Consider the following 25,583-nt stretch of genomic DNA (forward strand, 5'->3'; position numbering starts at 1 on the left):
CAGATTTGCTTTAAATTTCCTTTCATCGATGCTTCGGATTTTGGCGGCTTCTTGCTCCTTGTCAGCAAAAATCTTGTCCTGAAGATTCAGTTGTCGGAGTGTAATCACCTCGGCTTGAATTACCTCCGCTAGATCAGACTCCAAAAATTCACAAGCATCCCTAGCTTCGGCAAGTTGCTTTTCTAAATGAGCTATCTCTGCCCGACGCGACTCCAAGTCACGATACATGTCTACCTTTATTTGTGCTTTCTTGGCAGCGCTCACCTGGAGTTGATTGATGCGAGTTTTCAGTACTTGAAGTTCAGTTTCAACGGATTTCTGAGAATCACGCCATGCCTATAGCCTCAGGTCCGTTTGAGAAGCGATGTAAGAAGGTGCGCCATTAGCTCGAAAGTTCTGCAACTGTTCAATATGATGTTTCAGATCGACCAAATAGGCTTCAATGGAGTTAGACAATTCAGTGCACCCCTGTTCTTTAATCCCTGATACATGGTGGTCGAGAGACTTCCTGAAAAGTTCAAATGGTGAACCTTTAAGAAGAATTCGATCAACCATGGCGTTTAAGAAAAGAACGAAGCTTTGGACGTCAACGCAGAGGGCAACTTGGTTTGGATCTTCATCTGCCAATAAAGTCTGAATACGTTCGGACAATGATGAAGAAAGAGCTGCAAGGGGAATAAATGGAGTAAGCACAAAAATATATGCACTCGCTGGAGGGCTTCACAACCGGGTTACCTTGGCTTGTTGAGGTCATAATAGATCCTATAACAACCGGGATTTGTTCAGGAATAACGCTCGTCGGTTGAGTCACTACACCAGACGATTGTTCACCTGAAACCCCCGATGGTTTCAGATCCAGAGCGACAAGATCTTGAGGAACAAGTTCTGTCAATAAGAAAAGGATGAATAAACACTCCGCGAATATTAATCTAACTTCGAAGCACAACTAGATGAGACTTACCAAGTTGAGCCGAAGTAGCAGGAGGTTGCTCTTCCACTGTAGCCTTCAACCCTCCTACTTCATGATCCACTGGAGTCGGAGCAGAAGGCACAACAGGTTCAGCTTCGACAATAGCGGAAGTCGAAGGAGCAGTGGCTGGTGGTTCAACTTCAGCTGGGGGACTTTCCAAAAGTAAGAAACCCAGGCCTTCAGGTTGATCACATTCACCAATGACGGTAGACGCATCAACTTCGTTGGTTGGTCCTACGTCTAAAATTCTTATTTCAGTCCTTCAAGAACAATAACAGATGAAAGTACAGTTGAAAACTGGAGTCTAAAAGGGTATACCTTTTGATGCACCTACTTCAGCTGAATCAACTCGCGTAGTTGGTCCTGCAGTAGCGGATGGAACCGGAGTTGATAGTATATCGGAGATTTCCTGGTGTACATCTTCAGAAATGTCAAGATCGAAGTCTCGCTCATCGAAATCTCCGATACCCATATCATGGGTAAGTTCTGTCTTTCGGTTCGTTGACAGGAAGGTCTATTAAGCAGAAGAATTCGTCAACATATATGCAAGAAATATGAAAGAATCAAAGCAAACAAAATAAGGCTACCTTCAATAACAATTGCGGGGTCAGCAGCGCTACTATCCGCACTCACCTCCTTTAGTTTAACTAAAAGAAGATAAAGCGCACAAGTTAGTAGGAGAGGAACACGTTCCGATTCACTTATCTTCCGGAAATGTCCACCAAATGAGAAAACATATGTACCTGTGTCGGCAGTTGGTGAGGTCGATGTAGTGGCCGGAGGAGGGGCAGTGTCCATATTGAAGGGTTCTTCACTCATCGCTTTTTGCACCTGTTGAGTGAAGCTGGACTCATCAACATCCATTAAACCCGGAGAAGAAGGCTCGGGCACGATTTCCCCTTCCTCTTCTGGCTCAGCTATAATGGCAAAGAGAGAAATAAGACGCTATATTCAAAGATGAAATAATGAAAAAGAAATAAGAATGAGATCTTACCCCCTCGATCAATCGGAAGATCCTGAGTAAACTCTTCTTCAGGCAACGAGGAGAGTTGACGTTGTCGATGAGCCATCTTCTTAACCCTTTTCGAAGCACGAGAATCTCGAGGAACTTCGGAGCTCTCATGGCGAAACTTGAAACGCAATTCAGACCCTTGGACAGGGCTGGGTTGGACTTCAGAAGAGGCAGAAGATCGGGATCTCTTTCTGTTAACAAGCGGGGTGGTATCTTCTTCTTCTTCTTCTTCTTCTTCCTCTTCAAGCGCAGACCATCTGACCGTCATCTTGTTAGAAGACGATAAGGGAATAGTCTTCTCCACCATTCGAATACCCTTTGAAGGAGCACCGGGCGACTTAGGCGAAGAAGCTCGACGAGTCCTGTGAGCCACGGGAGACAGAGGGACATCAGCCTCTGCTTCATCTCTATTCTCATCCTCTTCACTGGATGTTTCAAAGTCGTCACTTTCTTCGGAATCAGCTACCTGTTTTCCTTTGCGGGAAGATGTAGCAGGTTCCTTTCCTTTTTTAGATACAATTCTCCGAACCACGGCCTCGGATTCCAGTTCGGAAAGCTTCTTCTTCGCAAGAGGAGTGTTGGCGGCTAAAATCCACCGGCAATAAACAAAGGTCATGTGGAGTTCAGGCTCAGCAACAGGCAGACTAAATTGAGCTCCGGTACAGCCGGCAACATTCCAGAACCAGGCTCGTACTCCATCAATGAGGCCTCCGTAGTTTATTAACCATTTATTGGGATTCCCGATGTACAGTTGATCGTAGCCGAATTGTCGCGCAAAACGGCAAGGAAAATAAGGCTCAATCCTGCAAAGGTTCCTCGACCGAAAAACATTATAGCCTGGGCGAATGTTCATGAGCCAATGGAAGCTACCCACGTCGAGAGAAGTCCTGTTAGCTCCAGGCATTTCCTCGTCAACGAGTGTATCATTATAGGCACCAGAAAACTGAGGGAAACACTTGTAAAATTCCCAGCACTTGGCATTCTTGAATTGCCTCACCCGGTCAATCCACGGTCGGGAAGGATATAACCACTTACATCCTTCTAAGAGCTGCAACAAGGGGATTTCTGGATCAGACGCGTCAGGTGCTGACATCATGTCCGCTCGATGGAGAACTAGCCACGCCATTAAATATGTGTACGGCAGTTCGACGCTCGACAATGGAATTTTAGTTGAAGGCTCGGCACCCGCTTTGGTAAAAGTGGTAGCTAGGTTACGCAAACCGCTATGGAGGTCAGCAATCATAGCGGAGAGTAAGGATAACCTACCTCCAACGGCTAGTTGCACGGCGGGAAGAAGAACCTCAAGAGGAAGCGCCTCGGAAGACTGATGCGGCACTACACATTTCTTTAGCCATATGGCCAGATAACCAGAAAGAAGAGTCGCAGGCTTCATTCTCTTGGTGGCTTGCCATAAGAAAGTGCTGAATTTAGTGCCCTTAAGAAAACCGCCTTCAGATGACTCGGTTCTATAAGATTGGGCATTAATCTTCGTAATCAGCCTGTTAACGTCCGAAGGGGTCAGAATCGGGTATTCGCAGACAGCTTCACCGTTCGGGCTCTCGAGATTCTGAAACAAATAGTCAGCGAACTGTTTTAAACTGACTCGAGCTGCCTTCTTACTCTTTACTTCAATCTTGGCTATCGCTATTTGATAGTGACAAGTTAATTCCCAGAGTATGTCATAAGCAGGAGAGCTAGCCTTCTTCATCTTCATGAGCTGACGATTGTTGGGAAAATATTCTTGATAAGGAGTGTTCCCCAATGGCAGTCCAGATACTTGCATCATTTCGTGGAGCGGAAGCCCTAACTCCCCATACTTGGTAAGAAATGTGTTGGTCTCCGGAATATAGGACTCGAACAAGGCAAGGAAATGATCTACGCTGACTGAAAGACCATGCATACTGGCTCGGATCGGAGCATATAATCCCAAATTCCTTAACTCTTGATCCCAACGATTGAGTACATACTTGGTCATCCTAGCCCACCATTTGTCGGGAAGAGAATGAACCCATCCATAACATCTAAATTTCGGAATGGGGAGTTCTCGGCCAACCCGAGCGAGCCTATTCTTTACGGTATTGGCCCTTATCATCAGTTCGTTCTGGGGCCCGCTATCTGGTCCAAATATCCCTGGGTGAAGGCCACGGACATTATGCCTGCCGGTGGAGCCAGGAGCGCTGACATCCTTGCCAATAAATCCACAATGGATATGCTCATGATCTTTTGTTAGATGCCACGCCATTTTTCTCGAAACAGCCAGATTCCTTAATTGCAGAATTGAATATTGACGAGGGAATGGAGGAAGAAATAGAAAAGCACCTTCATGCTCATTCAACCAAATTTCGGGGCCACGGCAGAGATTGTCTGGGTCTTCTATCGAATCTCTGAACAGATAGTCAGGCTTCTTCAACGGTTCGGTAGAATCTCTAGTTGGAGTTAAGGGTGAGTCGGTCAGCAAAGCGCGCAGAGTGCGACGACCTCCCTCACGAATCAACTCTGGAACACTATCATCGCGGTCTTCACTAAACTGGCGAGCCTCTCTAACCAGAAAGTCGCCGCGAAAGAAGGCGTGAAGAGTACCACTCTGGCCTGGGTCCTCTCTATCAGAGAAGGCCACAGAGGGAAAGGGAACTACAAAGAAAAGTTGGAAAACAGTTGAACAAAAAGGCTAACAGACAAGGAAACCCGCACTAAGTAGCCGCGGCGATTATTGTTGTCACGCGTTACCGCGGCAGCATACGCTGTCGCGCTCAGGCGCGGCAGTACGAGCTGCCGCGGTAACTGAGTGACGGCCTTTGATTTTGAAAAGGCACGAGTTCGACGAAAACTCGCACCTTGACTGTGGTACATGTCTTGATTGAACAAGATATGTGTTTTGAAGCATCAATCCTCTCGATGGAGGATGTCAACTCTTCCCGAATGCCCCTCGAAGGGGGCAAATGAGGTTATACAAGCAGAAAACAGTAACTTTGAACTGAAGAGGGGTTAAAAATCACCTCCGAATGAAGGGACAGTAGCCTCCTCCTCCTCCGATGCCTGGGCTGCAGACTTTCCCTTCGAAGCACGGGTTTTCTTTGGCGACATGGTGAAATCAACCTAGGATCAAAGAAAATTATGGTTTAGAGATGAAATCTCGAATTAAATAGCAAAGCAAATATGAAATACAAGGGATAGGCTCGGTTTTACCAGAGGATAGAAGGGATCGAACTTGAAAGACGAGAAAACTGAAGGAGAAGCTCGAAATCAAAGAAACCACCCGAAACCCTAGATCTCTTTTGAAAAAAAAATCAACCAAATATGAAGAGGTGAGAGAGGAAAATCCAAAGAAAGCCTTTTATAGGGTTTTGGAGGAAGTTTCGAACTCAAAAAAGCGGATAAAATGACCCGAAAAGGCCCAACTGCGGTCTTATAACCCAACTGGCCGAACGTTGCGCGGCACTCGATGCTGCCGCGCTCTAGCGCGACACTCCACATCGTCGCGCACTAGCGCGGCACTCTATGCCGTCGCGGCAACTGACATGATCGTGGTCCACTTTGTCGCGCAAGAATATCATGTATATTCAACGATCCTTGGGTATTTGAACACATACACCTCCCAACGGGTATATGAGGTTAAACTGTTTCCCGAACACTCCGATGAGTATATGAGTATAAACTGCATCTCCTTGAACCTCCCAACGGGTATATGAGGTTAAACTGTTTCCCGAACACTCCAATAGAGCATATGAGTATAAACTATTTCTCCATTTTTTAACAACAGTTCTGATTCAAGACTTCGACAACGGTCACGCGATAAACGCAGTACCGGAGGAATTTTAGCTATTCTACAAAGCACTGAGTAGACTAAAAGATAAAGAAGTCAAGGATTGAAGCCATTCACAGGTCATTCTACGCAACTTCTTCAACAAAGCACTGGAGAAATTGCAAAGAAAGCTTATCATATCCAAAGTGTCCCAGACTCCTCTCTAAAAAAATGATGAGTCTGAAATACTTTGGAGGGGGTATCTGTAGGATAATTTACACGTCATCAGGCAACACAAGGTGGCTGTTGACCCTATAGTTTTGATGATGATTTGACAAACAATTTATTACTAATTAGTTTTTCCAGTGTTTTGTGTTTATGTTCTCTTTTCAGGTATTTCAACACAGCGTTAAAGATTCAAGTTCATCTGCGTGGATTTACCTAGGTATTTGTTTAGTTTACTTACATATATGATATGATAATATCTAAGCTCAATATATATACACTTAACACGATTCTTGACGTTTTATATCATATAGATGATTTTTCTTAAAACATTATTAAAATATCTTTATCTCTTGTTTACAGCTCTCTCACGCTTTGCTATATACATATAATTTATGCACAATACATATATGAATATTTACAAGTCCTATTTCAAATTTCACTTTCATAAAAATACAGGTTTTCTAAGCATTTTTCAAAAACAGGTAGTTTTCACAAACGAAATTTGTTTTTCCAAAAATTCCTTTTCAAACATGTTCATTTCATCATTTATAAACTTTCCCCAAAGTTTCACTATTTTTGGATATGAATTGATATTTTTAACGAATTTCCAAAAACTGCCCAAAACCTGTTTTCTGCCCATGTCAGATTTCGGTCGACCGATACGGTCGACCGACGGCTGTCTGGTTTCTGAGAAACTTTCTAGTGTTTTTCCGGTCGACCGGAATTTACGTCGGTCGACCGAAATTTCCTTTCGGTCAACCGAAATTCACCTAGGGTGCCGCGGCTATGTTAAAGGAGTGTTGCAGCAGTTACGAAACAGTTATATGATGATTTTTGAGGCCCACGTGGCAGCATACCAGAAACAGAACGTGTGCTGACGTGGACAAGCAGTTAAACCACGAAAAAAGTGGTTAAAGGTCATGGGAGAACGGTTTTAAGCACGATGGAACGTGCTGATAACCGTCTCTTTGGCCGCGGCAGCCTATACTGCCGCGCCAATAGCCGCGGCAGTGTAGACTGCAGCGGCCAAAGAGAAAACACTCGGTCAGTTATTTTGCCCCCGTTTCAACTGTGGTGCACTGAGACCCCTATAAATACCTCCCTACACACGAAATAAAGGACAGAGAGCATTTTGGAGCAGAAGAGACTTGAGCTTTCAGTGATTTTAAAGAAGAGAGAGAACTTTCACCCTTTGACAAGCATCATTCGGTGATTCCTAGAGATCTAAGCTCAGACTTGATCTTTGGAAGAACGGACATCTTACATCGATAAGATATTCGTTTTTAAATCTTTACTTCGATAAACGAAGGAGAGATCCCTAAACACCCTCACGATCTTTGAATCGGTGGTCAACGAGCCAAAGCACTCACGGCACAGGCAAAGTCCCACAAAGCAGGAGTTGATAGACAATTTCTGTGTTATTTTCTCGAGAGTTGTAATTTTTGTTTAGTTTCATTGTAATTTCGTGTAAACAAATCAAAGTTTAATGGAATCGACAATGGAGTCAACTTTCGCTGAAAATACTATTTTATCAAGCAAATCTTCTTCCTATCACCCCTTGGATGAGGAAGAGGGTGAGGGTGAGTCGCTTGCTGGGAATGCAGAATCTTTCCCCACTATGGACCATGTTGCTTCAACAGCTCCAGGTCAAGCTTCAGGTGTCGCTCCATCTACCACAGAGGCGATACCTTCAACAACTCCATTTGAAGGGGTTAGGCCTCCTGTAGATGAACCTATAGTGGCCAAACCTGAAAAACTTGGTGGAAGTCAATCTCCCTCCACTTTAGTGTTAATGCCGCCTATAGGGGATACAAGTCATAGCCTAACAATAGGAATCATGGCTAGGCCAGCTGCGGGTGAGTTCCCCTAGACCTTCGATAGCAGATGATGATGAGGAGGTAGATTATGGTACCCCTTCACATGGCGACGGTGATGATGATGGGGGCAATGATGGTGGCCGTGACGATGATGATCTTGGTGATTGGGATATCCTGCCATCGTCCTCTTCTGACAAGGCGTCAACCTATATCCCTCTTTCTTCCGTCGGTAAGTGTTGTACATTTTAACCTTTCTGGTATTTTCTTTTGTATACTAACTTCTTTCATATGCATGATCCCCGACTCATGAGGCCACTGACGTGACTCCAAATCCCGAGCAGCAGGCAATAACAACTTCTCTCCCGGAACAAGCACGGATAGTGACAACTCCTTCACCAGAGAAATCACCTCCATTGATGATTTCTCTCAAACCTGCAGGGACTGAGAGTACATCAATTTTAGCTCAAGCGAGAGTGCTCATGGCTCTTCCCTCAAGCCCTTCGCAATTGGATGCCATAGTGCCTTCTCTGATTTCTTCACCATTATCACCGACCATTCTCATACCGAGTTCTACAACTTTCGGGGCCCCGGTGACATCTCCTACTGCTTCTCTAAGCCCAGAGGTCATTCCCTCTGTGCTTAAAGTTCTTATGGAGCAGTTGGAGAATATGATGAAGATGACAATTGAAGAAGTCAGTGCTGGACGGGCTTCATTCGATTCTTTCAAGTCGATATTATTAAACTATCTGAGCGGTATCAGATATGTGGACAACGCTCAATGGCTTCATCACTACTCATATAGTATCTCTCGCTTGGAGGAGGACTTGAAAGCTTTGGAAGAATTACATTGAGCTGATCTTACTACTCAGATTACATCAACCTTCGTTGATTTCTAGGCTGAAGCAGCACTAAAGTCCTACAAAAGAGCTTAGCTGAAAAAGAGCTTGAGATTGCATTCTTGAAGACAATACGCTCAGAGGCAAGAAGCAGTGAATGCTTCCAATACTGCTATACATACGTCTTGAGTAGAAATTGATCGATTAAAGGTGAAGTTGGCCCGGCACAAGGCTGAGCTTGGTCGAAAAGAAGGAATCCTGAAAAGGCTCACTCTTAAAAGCGTAAAGACTTATGCTACTTACCGCACAACGACCTAGGCTCTTGAGAGTACCCAGAAGGAAGCTGTTATGGCAATACCAGACGAGAATGAACTTAAGAAGAGAGCTGAAATAACGGTACGAGCCACTCATGAGGAAAACCTCTCTGCTATAAAGTCCCGGCTCGCATCTTTTAACTTAATGGGCTCAGCGGCTTAATTATGTATTGATCTTTTTGATAAGAATAAAATTTTGTATCACTTCTTAATGTTTTGAATAAAAAGTGATATCATTCTAGCTTTTCACTGTTTCTTATGTATCCTATTTTGACTCAAGACAATGAAAATAATTGAAAATGCCAGATGTGTGATTTTAACTTAGCATAATTTTCTATATAAAGCGAGATTTAGCACTTTTTTATTATTGTTTAAGATAATTCTAGAAAATTTCAATCTGCTAGGGATATTTATTAGCTCCCGGACTTGATATTCTATTTAAGAATCATCAAACCCTTAGAGTTGTGTTGAATGATTGTCATTTTCCTAAAAAGAATTAATAAGCTCATTTCTTCCTGTGTCACGTTTTCACTTGAAAAACTGAAAGAAACTTATAAGCGCCAGAGGTGTAATATTAACGTGGCGTGAACTTTCACTTAGAATGAAATTCATGTGATCGGATGTGACTGTTGATGTATCTTCTAGGCTCGCACCAGTGGATCGGTGCCGCCACTGGGGTTGGTTTGTTAGGTCAAAGTAGATCAGTGTCGCTTCTTTGGTCTATGAATTTGATATTCACCCGAGTTTAGCTTGAGTCTGGACCAGGCTGAAAATGGATTGCATGTAGTCTTCTGACCAAGTTTGTGTAGCGGTATTGGAAGCACGTAGGGGATTTGTGAACAGTCAGTTATCCGATGATATGAGCATTGACTCTGTGTGAGATGTGGACCGGTGACCTGTTATAGAATGACTAGTTATAGGACTTTGTTACCTAAGGTGATTATGGATTCTTGTGTGAGATGTAGGTCAGTTGTATTTTTTTTCATACATAGATCGGGATTAATATTTAATTATCTACAATTTGCAACATATGATATATACATGAGGGTTTCCTTATTTGGATTATTTCGCTCAACGTACTACGTCTCTTGTTATAGATTTTTAAGTATTAATTTCATCTAGTTGTATGACCTTATTACTTGGATGATTATTCTGATGGCTAGTTGCATGATCGACTTGTTACTTGGTTGATTTTTTTGGATTTCTAGTTACACGTTTCTTTGTCATTTCTGTTGTACCATTTTTTGCATTGGGTTTTCGTTCATTCTTTTCTTTTGTGGGATCTTGTCATGTGCCATGCACGCTGACGTACACCTATTTTCTCTAGTGTACGTCAGATTTAGAGGAAGAACAGATCTAGCTTGGAGACACGCCAGAGCCTGAGTATTCTCAGCAGGAGTGCTTTGCAGACAGAGCAGAAGAAGAAGTCGAAGCCTAGTATTTTCTTTTATTTAGTTGATGGTCCTAGTTTTCTTTTGTAGTTCTTTCTTTTTCTGTTGATCGATGTATTTTTGTATCTCTTCAGCATTCATTGTTCAGTTTTGTATAAGGGCATGTTGACCTGAATATTATGTCTTGGATGATATTCACTTGTGATATGGATCATTTTGTTCTGAGTTTGTCTATTATATTCTCGCTATCTGTGATCGGGGAACTGTGCATTTGCATTATTTCTTGACGTTTAGCGTATTAGGTTAAGGAGAAATGTTTATTTTTATTTATTCTCCTTAATCTAATACGTCGTGGGCTTGTTCACATTCTGATTCCCGGGTATTTTGGGAAGCGGGGCATGACATTAGATTTTATTGAACTCATTTTATCACACACATCCCTATTTGAGCTTTTAGTATTTCATACATTATATATTGGGTTGTGGGATTGTGATATTGTGAGAGTGAGCTTACATTATGTTCTCATCCATTATAGAGAACAAATCATTTGTATTTGAGCCTTAATTGTGAATTACACATTGTATTATACTTGTACACCAAGAGGATTGGTTGGTGAGAGACGGGGTCGATTCCAAGAGAAGTGGCATCGGTTGTAAAGCCTAGAGAGAGGTTGTAAATCCGAGCACTTTAGGAAGAGGACACGGACTAGGCCAACACTTAGAGCGTGTAGAGTGTGTTTACTTTGTGTGTGTTGTAAACGTTTGTCGGTAAGCGTTGAAAACCGACTGTGAATGTTTTGGGTGAACGTCGAAAACCGGTCGTGATAGTGGATTCTCCCCGAGAGTGGGGAGCGGAGACATAGGTCGGACCGAACTTCGTGATCATATATTATTGTGTTTGAGTTTGCTTTGTGTATATTTATTTTGTGCTTGTAATTTGCATTCTTGCTCATAACTCATTCATATATCTTTTGCAAGAATTAATTCATCAAGAAAGTTTTTTAATTGGCATAAAATCAGAATTAGATTAGCATTGACCCTATTCACCCCCCCCCTCTGGGGTCTAACAACATCGTCTTCAGATCTACAAGATGGTCGCCTCTGTTTTGGCTTTTTACTGTAATATCGTCCATATAACATTTTATCTTCTTACGTAAATATTCGTGGAAGATTGTATTCATGGCACGCTGATAGGTTGCACTAGCATTCTTTAATCCGAAGGGCATTACTGTATAACAGTACACCCCCAGGGGTGTTCTAAAAGCAGTATGTTTTTTATCTTCAGGGTACATTTTAATCTGGTTATATCCTGAAAACCCTATCAAAATAATTCTCTCTCTACTAGCACCCTTCTGATTAGATAACTCAGCAGGCTTGAAGAAGGCCGACATCGGGTACCCCACTTAATAACGCCTGATCCTCAAGAAGGATGAACTGATCAACTACATTGGCCTGGTCATCCCCAAATTTCAAGCTAACCTCTAGTCTAGCCAACAACCCGAGATAAAAAAACGTACTCGTCATATGGCTCATTGTCATGGCGATGGTCGTCGACCCTATCAAAATTTCCCTCATTGTGTCCCACTCATGAGGGGTAAGCTCGTCGATATGATGAGGGAAGGGCCATTCATACTGACCCTCTTGAGCATCCTATGAAGCCGACCTTTTCGCCATGGCCGACTACGCCACCGCAATTGGTTCCTCCTCCATGATAATCGGCTCTTCTCTGATGAGTGATTCCTCTTCAATCAGCTCTTTCTCAGGTCTCTTGGAGGGCTCGGAACCTTCTCTTGGCTTGGCATGTGCACTAGCATCGGCCTCTTCCCTAGTCAAGGCCTTAACTCTTGTCAGCTCCAAGATAAGAAGATCCCCGCTAGTTGTTCCCCTCGGCAACCAATTGCGAGGACTTCTCAGCCACATCGATAATTTTAGGCAGGGGAACCTGGGAGGCCTTTGTAACCAAAACCCCACTGGTCTGCTCGGGTGTGGTCTTAGTCTGCCGAGCTCAACCTCACCCGCCTCATCATCTAAGGTAAGAAATCTCTGCATCCTGCCTTTAGTCAGGCAATGACCCTTTCAGATTGTGCTCTTTCTCTTCTTCTTCTCAGACCTTTTAGCCTGAGCTATGGCCAAACCCGAGCACATGCCCAATCCAGCCGTGATGTCAGCCGGGTTCTAGCGTATAGCCTGAACCTCCTCCTCCAACTTAGGATGAAGGTGCTTCCGGGGCCCTGTTTTGCAGGGCCAGCTTGAGGAGCCTCTGTAGATGCCCCCTCAAAAGACAACAGAGCAGCCTGAGCTAAATCTGTCTCAGTAGTGGGAGTGTGAGAGATGCTGACAGCTCAGAGCATGGCATTGTCAAGGAGGTTCTCACAGCAATGAGACCTCTTGTAGGATCGGATCTTCTCCAACCCAAACCTCTCTATTTCTGAGAGCTTCACCTCCTTCAAGCCCTCCTTTTTCATCTCTAGCCATGTAGAATAGGCCAAAATTGGGTCGGCACCAAAGACAAAGAAGAATTTCTCCTTCCGTCCCTTCTTTGTGTTGAGGATATTGGAGACCAGCCAGAAGTCACCAACCATCATCAAATAAAAGTGTTCTTTATTTTTACTAGCCTTAGTACATAGCAGGTGGCCCAGAATGCCCATCGTGGACTCGACATGCACCCAATGACAAATGAAGAGGAAGGCAACCAGGAGAGTGATAGAATTGGGCTTTAGCTATGCTGGAAAGACCCCTGAAGCTATAAAGACCTACTGAAGAAATGGATGCAGTGGCAGACAGAGTCTGAAGTCAAGGTGGTGTTAATACACTGGCACCAAGTCATCGCTATAATGATAGACGGTGTGCTCCCTCACCAGAACTAACAAAGTGAAGGCACTCAGAATATTGAACTGCTTCGCATACTGCTCAAGACCGATCTGGAGCACCACCAATCTGTATTTTGGAAGTAGAGTGATTCTGACCTCATTTTGAGAAGTAGAAGGTTGAGTGCTAGAAGCCATTAGAACAATCAAGGTATAAGAAGATGATCAAAGCTAGTAGAAAGTTTAAGGAAAATACAGGTAAAGTTCTCGCCAACAGAACTCAGAGAAATTCTGGGGTTTTGATAGTGCGAGGGGATGTCAAATAGTGTGAATATATATAGGCGTGGGCAGATAACATGTCGTATAATCTGAATGGTCGGCTTCATTATCTAAGAAGCCGCTAACGGTTTTCAAACTAAAGTGACTCTTTATCAATCGAGGCATCCACTTGATAACTGAATTGCTATATCTTCAAACTGTTGCGCACAATCTACACTGACATTAGAGTGTCACATCACAGCTATCTTCTAAGAAAAGCAGTTCAGATCCCCGAGGCAACAAAAAGATGGACCAGCGCAGTTTCTCTTGTATTTCAGCTTCCCGAGCCTGAGAAAAAGGGGCAAGTGTTGTATCCTAAAAATTACTAAGTCTAAAGAACTCTTCAGAGTTGGCTACATGACATGATTAACTGGCCGAGTTCCACTAATCTGAGAGTCCGACCCAGATGTGAGCATGGCCAACCTCTCTAACAACCCAAGTTCGAAACGGAATGAGCCTTCGAGCCGGGATACGCTAAAAGAGGCTGAGTCCGAGATGAAAGGCATCTTCTATTCGAGCTCTCACTAAATAATATCTCAAATGTCGAGATGACCTATTAGCATCATAGTCATACTTTGTCGTTAGATCATCATTGCATTTAATGTTGAGTCAGGGTCATTATGACTCTTAAGGCCGAAATTATGACTCCTTAGACCATTCCAGCACTTCAGTCATTTTGTCACTTTCGCATTAAAAGTAAAGGTGACTCATTCAACCGGCTGTTGACACAAGTAAAGTGTGGTATGATCAGCTGACTGCACCGACCTGATCAAGTTAATGATATGCCCTTGCTAACTCTCAATAAATAGCGGACAACCTCCACTATGCAGAGGTACGCAAAAAAGCTACTAAATAATTCCCTGAAACTAAATTCTGCAAACTTACTTAAATTATTACTGACTTGAACGTCAGAGGATACGTAAGAGCAACAAACTCTAGCCCTCTAATAGGTGTTTCCTGTGCAAGAATGCCTCACCGATCAGCTGTCAAAGAAGATCAATGAACCTGAAACCCCTCTGAATACCCACTTACCATACATTTAACTTTTTGACATAAGCAAAAAAATAACATTGAGAAGATGCTAATCAACCAAAAGATCGGAATCGATGACTAATTGCTGAGTGCCTTGGCGTCTTCATCATTAATTTTATTGTTTTTTTTTCTTTTTAAAGGAATTAGTCCTATTGTTGATGCTGAGGTTTCTACATACTAGTTTATAATTTATAATCCATGTGCATCAGGTCAACCGAAAACCATCACAAATAGTGAACATGTCAATACATATCTGTGCAATTATTAAAGATTTAACGCCTCATCGAGTTAGATGAGAATAAAATAAAAGTATAGAATAGAATAAACGCAGGGACGGGATATCGATTTTCCATTTCTCAGGACTCGATGTTATTAGAGAATTAGTTTATATTTAGATTTCTTTTCTCTCTCTCTCTTAGGTGGAAATGTTCATTCCTTTCCAATTCAAAAGGGACCGTTTTCATTCATTCCCACGAAATGAGGAAGTAAGCAGTCCTAAGAAATGATTATTCAAGTTGAATGAAAAGTAAGAAGGAAGATTCCATTCCACCGTAAACTTCCCCTGAATAATCAGCCCCAAAACCTTTATGAAATCTTCCCTTTCTTTGTTATGTTTTCCGTACAAACACCAAAGTCAAGATGCATACAATTTAAGCACTGTTTTCTTATCAACATGTATCAGCAATGCCAATGTACCTCTAATTGACCAACATAAAAATAGAATGCAGTAATACTCCCGTAACCAAAAGTTGACGAATACAGCTCATCTCATGAAAAAGAAAGCCTAAATCCAAACACAAGGCCAAATTATTGTAAAAACTAGTTAAATACAGGAAGTAGTCTGGAGGAATACACCAGAAAGAAACACGGAGACCAAAACTGATACAAGGAAAACAAGCTCAATTGTCTCAAACTGTCCATAGAAAACATAAAACATGCAAGAATACTCACTACCATCTACTGTCACCACCGCCCGGTCAAGCTCCAAATTTTGTTGGATTTAAATCTAATTAAATCTATTTATGGTCACATATGATTAATTTGTGTGTATTGCTATCATTCAGGATAACCCACTAAAATGATCAATTAATTTGGGTTAATAAGTATTTAAATAAATCATGGGGTTATATGTGCAGATACCATGTTGTAATTGTAATTTGATGAGGGGTCAAATTATAAATGTACAACACCTACAAATAAGAGGTTATGGTCCCTAATCTAGGGTTACATTCTCTAATTCTCTTCACCCCCATCTAGAGAGAAAATTGGCTAGAGAAACCTTAAGGTTAGAAGATTATCAAAACCCTAATCAGGTTTTTCTTCAATGGATTCAGGTATATGCTTCCGCACCTTTTGATTCTTGTTAATCTCTTTGAATCAATCATGGCTTTAAGATTTAGATCTCAAATATTAGATCTAACAAGTGCTATCAGAGCCACCGTGATTTGTTCTAAGAGATTAAGATTAAAATTAGGGTTCTTTGATCTTAATTTTTGTTTTATTCAGATCTGTTCACGGAGGAACAGTAACATTTTTTATTTTTCGGATGAACAGTAAAAACAATGGTGAACAGTAAAAATAATGGTGAACAGTAAAGTTTTTAATTTTTTGGATTTTTTCTTTGATTTTTCTTGGATCTGGATCAAGAAAATTTATTTTTTTCGATTCTGGATCTGGTTTTGAAATGAAATCGAGGAATTTTTGGATTTATTTTGTTTGGTCGTCGGTCTCGTGCTCCTCGCCGGCGAAATATCGTTGGCGGCCTTGCTTTCGACTCCGACGGCGACGGCGGCGTTAGGAAACCCTAGGGTTTCGACCTTTGGGTGCGGGAGCAATGACGGCGGCGGTTTCAGAATGAAACCCTAAGGGTTCGTGCGTGAAAACGTGCGGGAATTAAGGAGGTGGTTACCTTATTTTTTGGCAAAACTTGAAAGCTTTAAACGAAATTCGAGTTCGTTCTAAGGTGAGCCCCGCGCTCAATTTAAACGAACTTCGCGTTCGTTCTAAGGTGAGCCTCGTGCTCGGTTCTAAGGTGAGCCTCGCGCTCAGTTCTCAGGTGAGCCTCGCGCTCAATTTAAGTCAAACCTCGCGTTCGTTCTCAGGCGAGCCTCACGATCGATTCAAACGAACCTCGCGTTCGTTCGCAAGTTGAACCCTGCGCGTTCGTTCGCAAGTTGAACCCTGCGTTCGTTTTCAGTCGAACTTCGCGTTCATTTTTCAATCGAACTTCGTGTTCATTTTTCAAACGAACCTCGCGTTCGTTCTCAAATTGAACATCACGTTCGTTCTCAAGTTGAACATCACGTTCATTTTCAGACGAACCTCGTGTTCCTGCTTAGGTGAGTCTCGTACTCAATACAGACGAACCTCGCGTTCGAAGTCAAGCGAACTTCGTGTTCACTATGGTTAAGCATCAGCTTCTCATATTAAATTATGGGTCCACTTTGGTATACTTAATTTATTCAATTAAGTTATGGGCCCTATTTAAGCTATGGAAATTTAAATTAATTTAATTTAATTTAAACTTAATTTGGCAGTTAATCAATTATTTAATTCAAATATTATGATACTAAGGTATTAAGGTTGTCTCTCACTCCAATTGTTTAATTGAAACAATAAGTTACCAAAGTAACCTCTCTTGTGTAGATTGCTCATGAGGAATGTGAGATGTTTGTGTGTATGTTTTCGTGTAAATATTTAATCGGCCCAAAGGAAGGTTAATATTTATTTAGACTGTATACACATCTGTGATGATAAACGTGTGACAATTATAAGGTTTACATGTGAATAATGAATCGATCCAAAGATGACAATTATAAGGTTTACATGTGAATAATGAATCGATCCAAAGATAGTTTCATTATTTGACATGAGTTCTGTCAATGTTTGATCATTGTAACAAGGTATCACTTGCAATTAATATTACTGTCCAAAGACTTGATATTAATATTGTGCTAGATATCTTGGATGGGATTTGTCATTATTTGAATTTTATTGATTACTAATTATGGTTATTGATGTGAGCATTTTTGTTTTATTTCAGCTAATGCATCTGCTGCAACAATTTCTGCTAACATCAACTCAATTCCCATGCTCAATGGGACAAATTTTAAGGTTTGGAAAGAGAACATTTTAATTGTTCTTGGCTGCATGGATCTAGACCTTGCATTAAGGATTGAACAACCATAACCTTTCAATGTGGATAGCACTCCTGATGCAAAGGAGTATGAGAAGTGGGAGCGTTCAAATCGCATGAGTCTTATGATCATTAAGCGCAGTGTTCCGGAAGCCTTCAGGCATGAGTCTTATGATCATTAAGCGCAGTGTTCCGGAAGCCTTCAGGGGCATAGAATCCGAAGGGATTATTAAGGCTAAAGATTTCCTTGCCGAAATGGAAGCCTTCAGGGGCATAGAATCCGAAGGGATTATTAAGGCTAAAGATTTCCTTGCCGAAATTGAAAAACGTTTTGCAAAAAACGATAAGGTAGAAACAAGCACATTTTTAGCTCGCTTGATTTCAATGAAGTATAAGGGCAAAGGAAATATCAGGGAGTACATTATGGAAATGTCTCATATTGCTTCAAAGCTTAAGGCACTTAAACTCGATCTTTGTGATGAGTTATTAGTGCATCTGGTTTTGTTATCTCTTCCTGCACAATTCAATCAGTTTAAGGTCAGTTATAACTGTCAAAAGGAGAAATAGACTCTAAATGAGCTCATTTCATACTGTGTGCAAGAAGAAGACATGTTGAAGCAAGATAAGACAGAAAGTGCTCATTTGGCCTATGCCTCTAAGAATAAGGACAAGAAAAGAAAGAATGATAATGAAGCTGCTAAGGGTCCAGTTCAGAAGAAACAACATAAGGATAATCAGGGTTGTTTCTTCTGTAACAAGTCTGGACACGTAAAGAAGGATTGTACCAAATATCACGCCTGGCGTGCTAATAAGGGTACGTTCCTTACTTTGGTCTGTTCTGAGGTTAATTTAGCTTCAGTACCTAGAAATACTTGGTGGTTAGACTCTGATGCTACTACTCACATAAGTGTTTCTATGCAGGGTTGCCTGAGCTACCGAAAGCCAAATGATATTGAAAGACACATCTTTGTGGGCGACGGACAATAGGTAGATGTGGAAGTAATTGGACATTTTAGGTTGCTATTAGGAACTGGTTCTTATTTGGACTTAAAAGGTACTTTTGTAGTACCGTCTTTTAGACGGAATTTGATTTCAGTTTCTGTATTGGACAAATCAGGTTATTCTTGTTCATTTGGAAACAATCAATTCAGTTTATCTTTTAATTCAAATATTGTGGGAGCTGGTTATTTGAGTACTTATGACAATCTATATTTGCTCGATACAATTGCTTCTTATAATGAATCCTTGCATGTGGAATCACGTGGTACTAAACGTAAATTAAATAAGAAAAATTCGGCGACATTATGGCATAAGCGCTTGGGTCATATCTCAAAAGGTAGAGTTGAGCGTCTTGTGTCTAATGGCATTTTGGATTCCCTTGATTTTTTGGACTTTGACGTATGTGTTGAATGTATCAAGGGAAAACAGACCAAAGTTAAGAGATTATGTGCCAAAAGATCTTCAGACGTCTTAGAATTGATACATACAGATATTTGTGGGCCATTCCCTACGACATGTTGGAATGGTCAACAATATTTTATATCATTCATAGACGATTACTCACGTTATGGGTACCTATATCTCATTCATGAAAAATTTGAGTCTCTGGACATGTTCAAAACCTATAAAGCTGAAGTTGAGAATCAACTCAACAGAAGAATTAAAACCGTTAGATCTGATCGTGGTGGTGAGTACTACGACAGATATGATGGTTCAGGTGAACAACGTCCAGGACCATTTGCTAGATACCTAGAGGAATGATGTATCGTCCCACAGTACACCATGCCGGGTTCACCTAGCATGAATGGTGTAGCTGAAAGACGAAACAGGACTCTTAAGAATATGGTAAGACGAAACAGTCACTAGCATGAATGGTGTGGCATGAATGGTGTAGCTGAAGAAGCATTTGGAACTGTACGTCGCTTTTTCCAAAGAGAGAACATCTTTAAAAACAGTTCGCTCGGACATGAAATTTTTTTCACTTATTTTTTTATTTTCCATCGTCTTATCAGCGCGCGCACATGCTTTATTGCTAATATCATAGCTTAGATAAAAGATCAACAAGAAAATTTTGAATTAGGTTAATTGCCTTAAAAAATGTTCGATTGATATTACACCAGAAGAAAAAATAGAAAACCGTGCATAATTACCTTACAGCAACAGATCATCTGTTTTGTCTCAAGAAGGGCGTGCCCACGGGCCTGCCCATCCTTTGAAATCCCCCGCCTCAAACCCACCAGCGCTGGAGTCAATGACAAGGACAGCACGATCGGCCTGAGACGTCCCCGTGATCGTGTTCTTGATGAAATCACAATGTCCGGAGGCATCAATAGCAGTGCAGTGCTACTTCATGGTCTTGAAACTTCCAAAGAGCAATGTCCGACGGGAAGACCTCTCACGCTCAGCCTCGAGCTTGTCAAGCACCGAAGCATACTTGAATGACCTTTTTTGTTCGTCTCAGCGGCTTCCATCTCAGATGGTCAATTCCTCTGGGCTTGTAAATGAGGTGCCCAGTTGTGGTTGACTTCCAAGAGTCGACATGGCCGACGACCACAATATAATCGAAAAATTAAGCACGTAAAATCTCTTTTGACATTCATTTGACCAAACTTCCACCCTCAGTTGCCATTATGGGCAAATGGAGCTACTATGAATCCCAAATATCGTTGTCTAAAAACACAAATGTTGTGTGCAGAACATCGATTCAAAACAAAGGAAGAAGGCAACGTGAGATGGGCACAGCAACGTCCGATGGGAAACTCTGATGAGTTTTGCAGATTCTAGTTGCGACTTCTGGTACAGAATTCCACAGATTAAGGGAGAAAAGGAGCAGGATTGAGAATTTCTTGTATGTTCTGCTGCAGAATTACTGAAGAAAAGAAGCCTTCATGTTCAAAAGTATGACAAGCACAAAGCCTCCAAGTTTCATGTTCCATCCATTATATTTTCGCTATAGAGTGAAACAGGAGACGCAAGAGAATCTAAATTGCAGCCAGCTGATCAGAGACAATGAAAAATAATCACATTAAACGAAAGAGAAATAAAGAACATCAAAATAGCCTGTAAATTATGAATAGCATTTCACTCTTCTTTATTCCAAAATCATGTCTTCTGCCAAAATACACACGGGCCAAATGGAAACAATAAACTGAAGAGACCAGCATGCAAGCAGAAATTGAAGCAGAAAATTTTGTCCTTGTTTGAAAACCAGCTGAAGGATGCCTCCTGGCAAAGTTTAAATGCATCTTGCCCATCATTATGCTTCTTGTACCTCTGGAAAATAATCTTGCCTGAAAAAGGAAAATTGTTTAAATAGTTCAGTTACTCTACAATGGACTAAATGCGTAAAATGACAATCTCAGCAAGCATTTGAGGTTTAGCCAGATAAATTTCGTAAATATTGAGCAAGCAGCAAGAAAGTCTCTGAAGTAATCAAACACTGATGCCTCCGTTGTAACCAGAAAAATAACATAACATTTTATAGGCTGAGTAGCTAGATTGGTATTCTAATTTGACCCTACTCCAGTAAAGTATTTATTTCTGCTCTTACATCAACATGGTATTTTAACTATCGCCCAGGTGACAATAAGACCCTTTTTCTCGCCGCCGATCAAAAGTCTAGGAAACTGTATTTTTTTTCTTGGGAAAAATTTCTTCCATTCCCTTAATCTATCAAAATTATTGTATCTACACCCTCATTTTCCTTCTACTTCCTCCCACTTAAATTTTCTTCCACCCTTTTACCCCAATAAGATCCTTCTTTGAGCTCTCTCTCCTCCTTCAACCTCACCCAATTCACTCAAACCTTAATCTAACCCTAACAACTTTCATCCAAATCAACACCAACTTCGATTAGGGTTCAGGTATGAATGGAAAGATTTTGAACGAAAATAAGGGGGCTCAGTTGATGAGGGAAAGAAAGTGGAGGATGAGTAAAAGGGTGGAAGAAATTTGAATTGGAGGTGATTGAAGGAAAAGAATCATGTAGATTTAATAATTATGATAGTCACGAGGATGGAAATAGTTTCTTCACAAAAATACAGTTCATTGAAATTCTCACCGCCAGCAAGAAAAAGGGCATCATTGTCATCAGGCACAAGTTAGAATATCATACTGACGCCAGAGTAGAAATAAATACCATATTAAAAAAAATGATCAGGTTAGAATATCAATCTGGTAATTTGGTCCATTTTTATAAAAGCGTCTATGATAAAATTTGTCACAGATCATAGTGACACATAAAGGAACCCACCAATCGTTCACTCATCAGTAGTTTTGTTGCTAATGGAGTGGGATTTCCCCCAGCTAACAAGCCTAACTTTGGATGCCCAGGGATCATGTTAGTACAATGAGATTAAATACAAGAATGGGGAAATTAAATAACACATGACCAGGATTAAATACAAATGTTAAAATTTTCTTGCTAGTGATAATTTTTCATAGGGTTTTCCTCCCTAGAAACCACCTTTAAAATAGTATCATTCTATAGAAACCATCTTTGATTTTTAATTTATACATAAACCATCTTTTAAGTCTTTTTTGTTAAGTATCAACTAGCTAGGCCCACTTTCAGTTTACTTTTTCAACAATTGATCCTACATAACCTCCATTAAGGATCATCTCTCTAATATACTTGGAAATTAACAACTAACTGGCACAGCAAAATGGAAAAAAACTTGATTTAAAAGCAAGTCATGGTTGATTAAAAAAACTTTTGATTTATGTATAAATTGAAATTTGAAAGGTGGTTTTTATAGGGAAAATCCTATTTTAAAGGTGGTTTCTAAGAAAAAAAACATTTTTCGTATTTAACTTCTCTATTTAAATTCAACATCTCAAGCAAGTCACAACAACTCTAACCATTTATTGAAACTCGTTATATATGAGTCAGGTTTGTTTCAGGCCACATCCAACTTCAAAACTATGGTATAAAATGTTGAGAGTCTAGTTCAAAAATAGTATCCAACATAATAATCAACCCTTAAGGAAAATCCTCCTAGGCATTTCTCACTTAATCCTCCAAAAACGAATATTGTTAGGTCTAACATGTCACATGACAAGTGTGTGACTGCGAAAAAACCAAAATACCTCTCGAATTAAAATAGTTAAGGATGATTTCCGAGACATCCCCACAGTTGAGGGGGGTTTTCTAAAATTAACCCTTCTAATAAGTAATAACACACAAATTGAGAAACAATAATGGTCTCATGTAAATTATAATTTTAATATATGTATAGCCATGTCTTCGTACCCTACATGTTACAAATTAGGTGTGTCCCATACCCGCACCTGTACCTGTAACAATACATGTTTCTGTGCAACTTAGTTAAGCATGCATGTGTTATATATTGGTCATGAGTTTCTAGAGATGTATAACACACCACACATCTACTGCATACTAGTGCCAACTATCAACCAACCATTCTCAATCCACATCTATAAGGTATACATGCATAAAATTGCATTGCATATTTGATAGGCCATTCACTCAATCGCACCTCTAACAATGGGTAGTTTCTTAGTATGCAAATAATATTGCAAAGAGGTTTAGCATCATCTCCTTTAATAGACTATGTACTAAGCTACTACAGGAGTAGATGAATATGGGATCATGTGATAGAATATGAATGTTGAAATAATCTAAATGCCAAAACATGAAACCATAGTCATCACTATATAAAGGTTCTGAACCACTTAAATTATAGAATTCGGAAGACCATCCTGATTTCTACACATGCCTATAATACTAAAATGACAGAAGGAACTTAAGAACCCATGAAACATGAATTGGTTCATGCATTTGTCGATTGAATTAACAAAGACAACAAGTTTATAGCTTCTTCCACTCATTGCCTTAGGATGTATATTTAAGCTTAAAACATGAAAATAAGTAAAAATGGAGAAGATCACAAAAACAAACTTTTCCTGTTCCTCGTAACAAGGGAATATAATTTAAGTCTATTAGAGAGAGAATATTTATGTATAAACAACAACAAAGCCTCTATACCAAATTTTTGGGGCTAATTACATGAATCGTATTCTTCCATTCAGGGATGTCTCCTCCATTAAGTTAAATAAGGATTATCTAAATTAATAAGTATTATCTATATATAAACTTTAATAAATATTTACATGGATTTTGTAATATAAACTTGTAGTAACATGCACATATCAATTTGAAACCAACCCAAATTTTCTTGAACTAATATGAAACTATGCAATACCGGATCTTGCGAGCCAGCTGGTAAAGACCTGTTCCCGCCATTGCAACATTGACACTGAACAGATTCCAATTTTTCTGCAATTCACAAAAAACACAATCGAAAAAGATGAGGATAGAGTAACGGAATGCCTTTCATGTATGGTAAATTGAACAATATAAAAGGAGAAAATCACTGAAAAGTTATAACAAAGAACCATTTTATTAGGACAACAGCACTGTATGTCATACAAATAGTCCACTCATATAGAGGCAGAAAGAAGCAGAGCATCGAGATCAACAGTCTAATAAGAACAAAGACTTTCATGATATGAGGTCAATGATATCTCAGTTCTGGAAATGATATCTCAGTTCTCTCTTCCCCAAGTAGCAATAGCCAGATTGTATCATATTAATGTCGAAGGTTAGATGGTTCAGTTCTTACCCCATGGCTTTAGGCAATTACTTATTACACACATGGCTAACTATGTATGCTAGTATATTGGCACGTGCAAGTAATATTAAACTTCTATCTAAATAGTTCTTGGTCTTGTGCATGTTAATTATGTTATACTCATTTAATGTGTATTTATAGTATTTCTAGTAAAAAATGCATGTGCATAATGCGCGTGATCAAAATAATAAGAATTTATTAAATAAAAGTATGCATATCTTTTATGCATCTAAAAAATTATTATTGTGCTTTCAATTAGTAGGAGGAATGAAATTGAACTTAAAATTCATATAATAGTTTATTAATCATCATTTATGATATGCCACAACCTAGCTTGTATTGTGTTGCATTTTGATTTTTTAAATTATATGATTTTTGAGAAGGTCATACATGAAATTTTAAATTTGAGAAGGAGATGGAGGACTGAAAGAAATGGAACTTTCTATGAAGAGAGGGATGGAATTTAAATTTAAATTAGAGTAAGAGGATTTAAAATTTAAAAGTAATAGAACCTTCTAGAGAACAAGGAGAGAGTAAGAGGAACTAAGTGATCTGAGCCACCAACCTGGCCTCCATCGCAAGGGGTTTTCTTCTCAATTATCTTGAAAATCTAAAGATATCTTGCGGAAGACTTGAATTTTGGAAGGAGAATCAAATCGTGACAGAGCAGAACTAAACGACACACATTTCCAATATTATTCCCTTGGAATCTTGGAGAAAGTGTAAAAGTTGGCATGAATGTTGGATAAGATGTGGCTAACATCTTTAGCACCTGCTAAAAACCGTTTTTTATTTATTGAAAAGCTTATGTAAACTTAAGTGGACTGTTCCACCTACCTTTTTTCCATTGAATTTGCTTTGAGATGCATGTTAACGTGTGATACACATCTCACGACCATTACACACAAATATGCATGTCAAATTAAATCCAAGGGATTAAAAATTTGATGGATAGAGTCGACAGTCCACGCAAGTTTACATGAATTTTAGTATATATGAGCGCGCATCTCTCTATATATAAGACCTGGACTGTTTTAGCCTTGATACGACAAAGCTAGCACGTAAGGAATATTGTATGGACGGAGGAGAGGATATAGATACTGTTTATAGATATATCTTCTTCTTCGTTTACATATATATCAAAAGAAAAACAGTAAAACAGTAAAAATGGAAGCAAGAGAATAGACAACGGAAGCTAAAAGAAAATGAATAACTTCAAAGCAAACTAGATAGTAGTATTAGCAGAAAGTAAACATACATACCGAAATATCTATACAAACTATGAGATGGAAGATCAATTGGCCAGCACCGGAGTAGTAGTACTACTA

At 40.1% G+C, this 25,583-nt stretch overlaps 1 long non-coding RNA gene across 1 annotated transcript; it reads right to left on the reverse strand.

Moving 5' to 3' along the window:
* LOC109849569 lies at window positions 20,605-23,926 on the reverse strand. Its single transcript, XR_002249167.1, has 2 exons — window positions 23,827-23,926; window positions 20,605-20,892 (listed from the first exon to the last, which is right to left on the reverse strand). It is a non-coding gene; the product is annotated as an uncharacterized LOC109849569 (long non-coding RNA).

The sequence above is a fragment of the Asparagus officinalis genome, chromosome 7, assembly GCF_001876935.1.
Source record: "Asparagus officinalis chromosome 7, Aspof.V1, whole genome shotgun sequence".
Taxonomy (NCBI): domain Eukaryota; kingdom Viridiplantae; phylum Streptophyta; class Magnoliopsida; order Asparagales; family Asparagaceae; genus Asparagus; species Asparagus officinalis.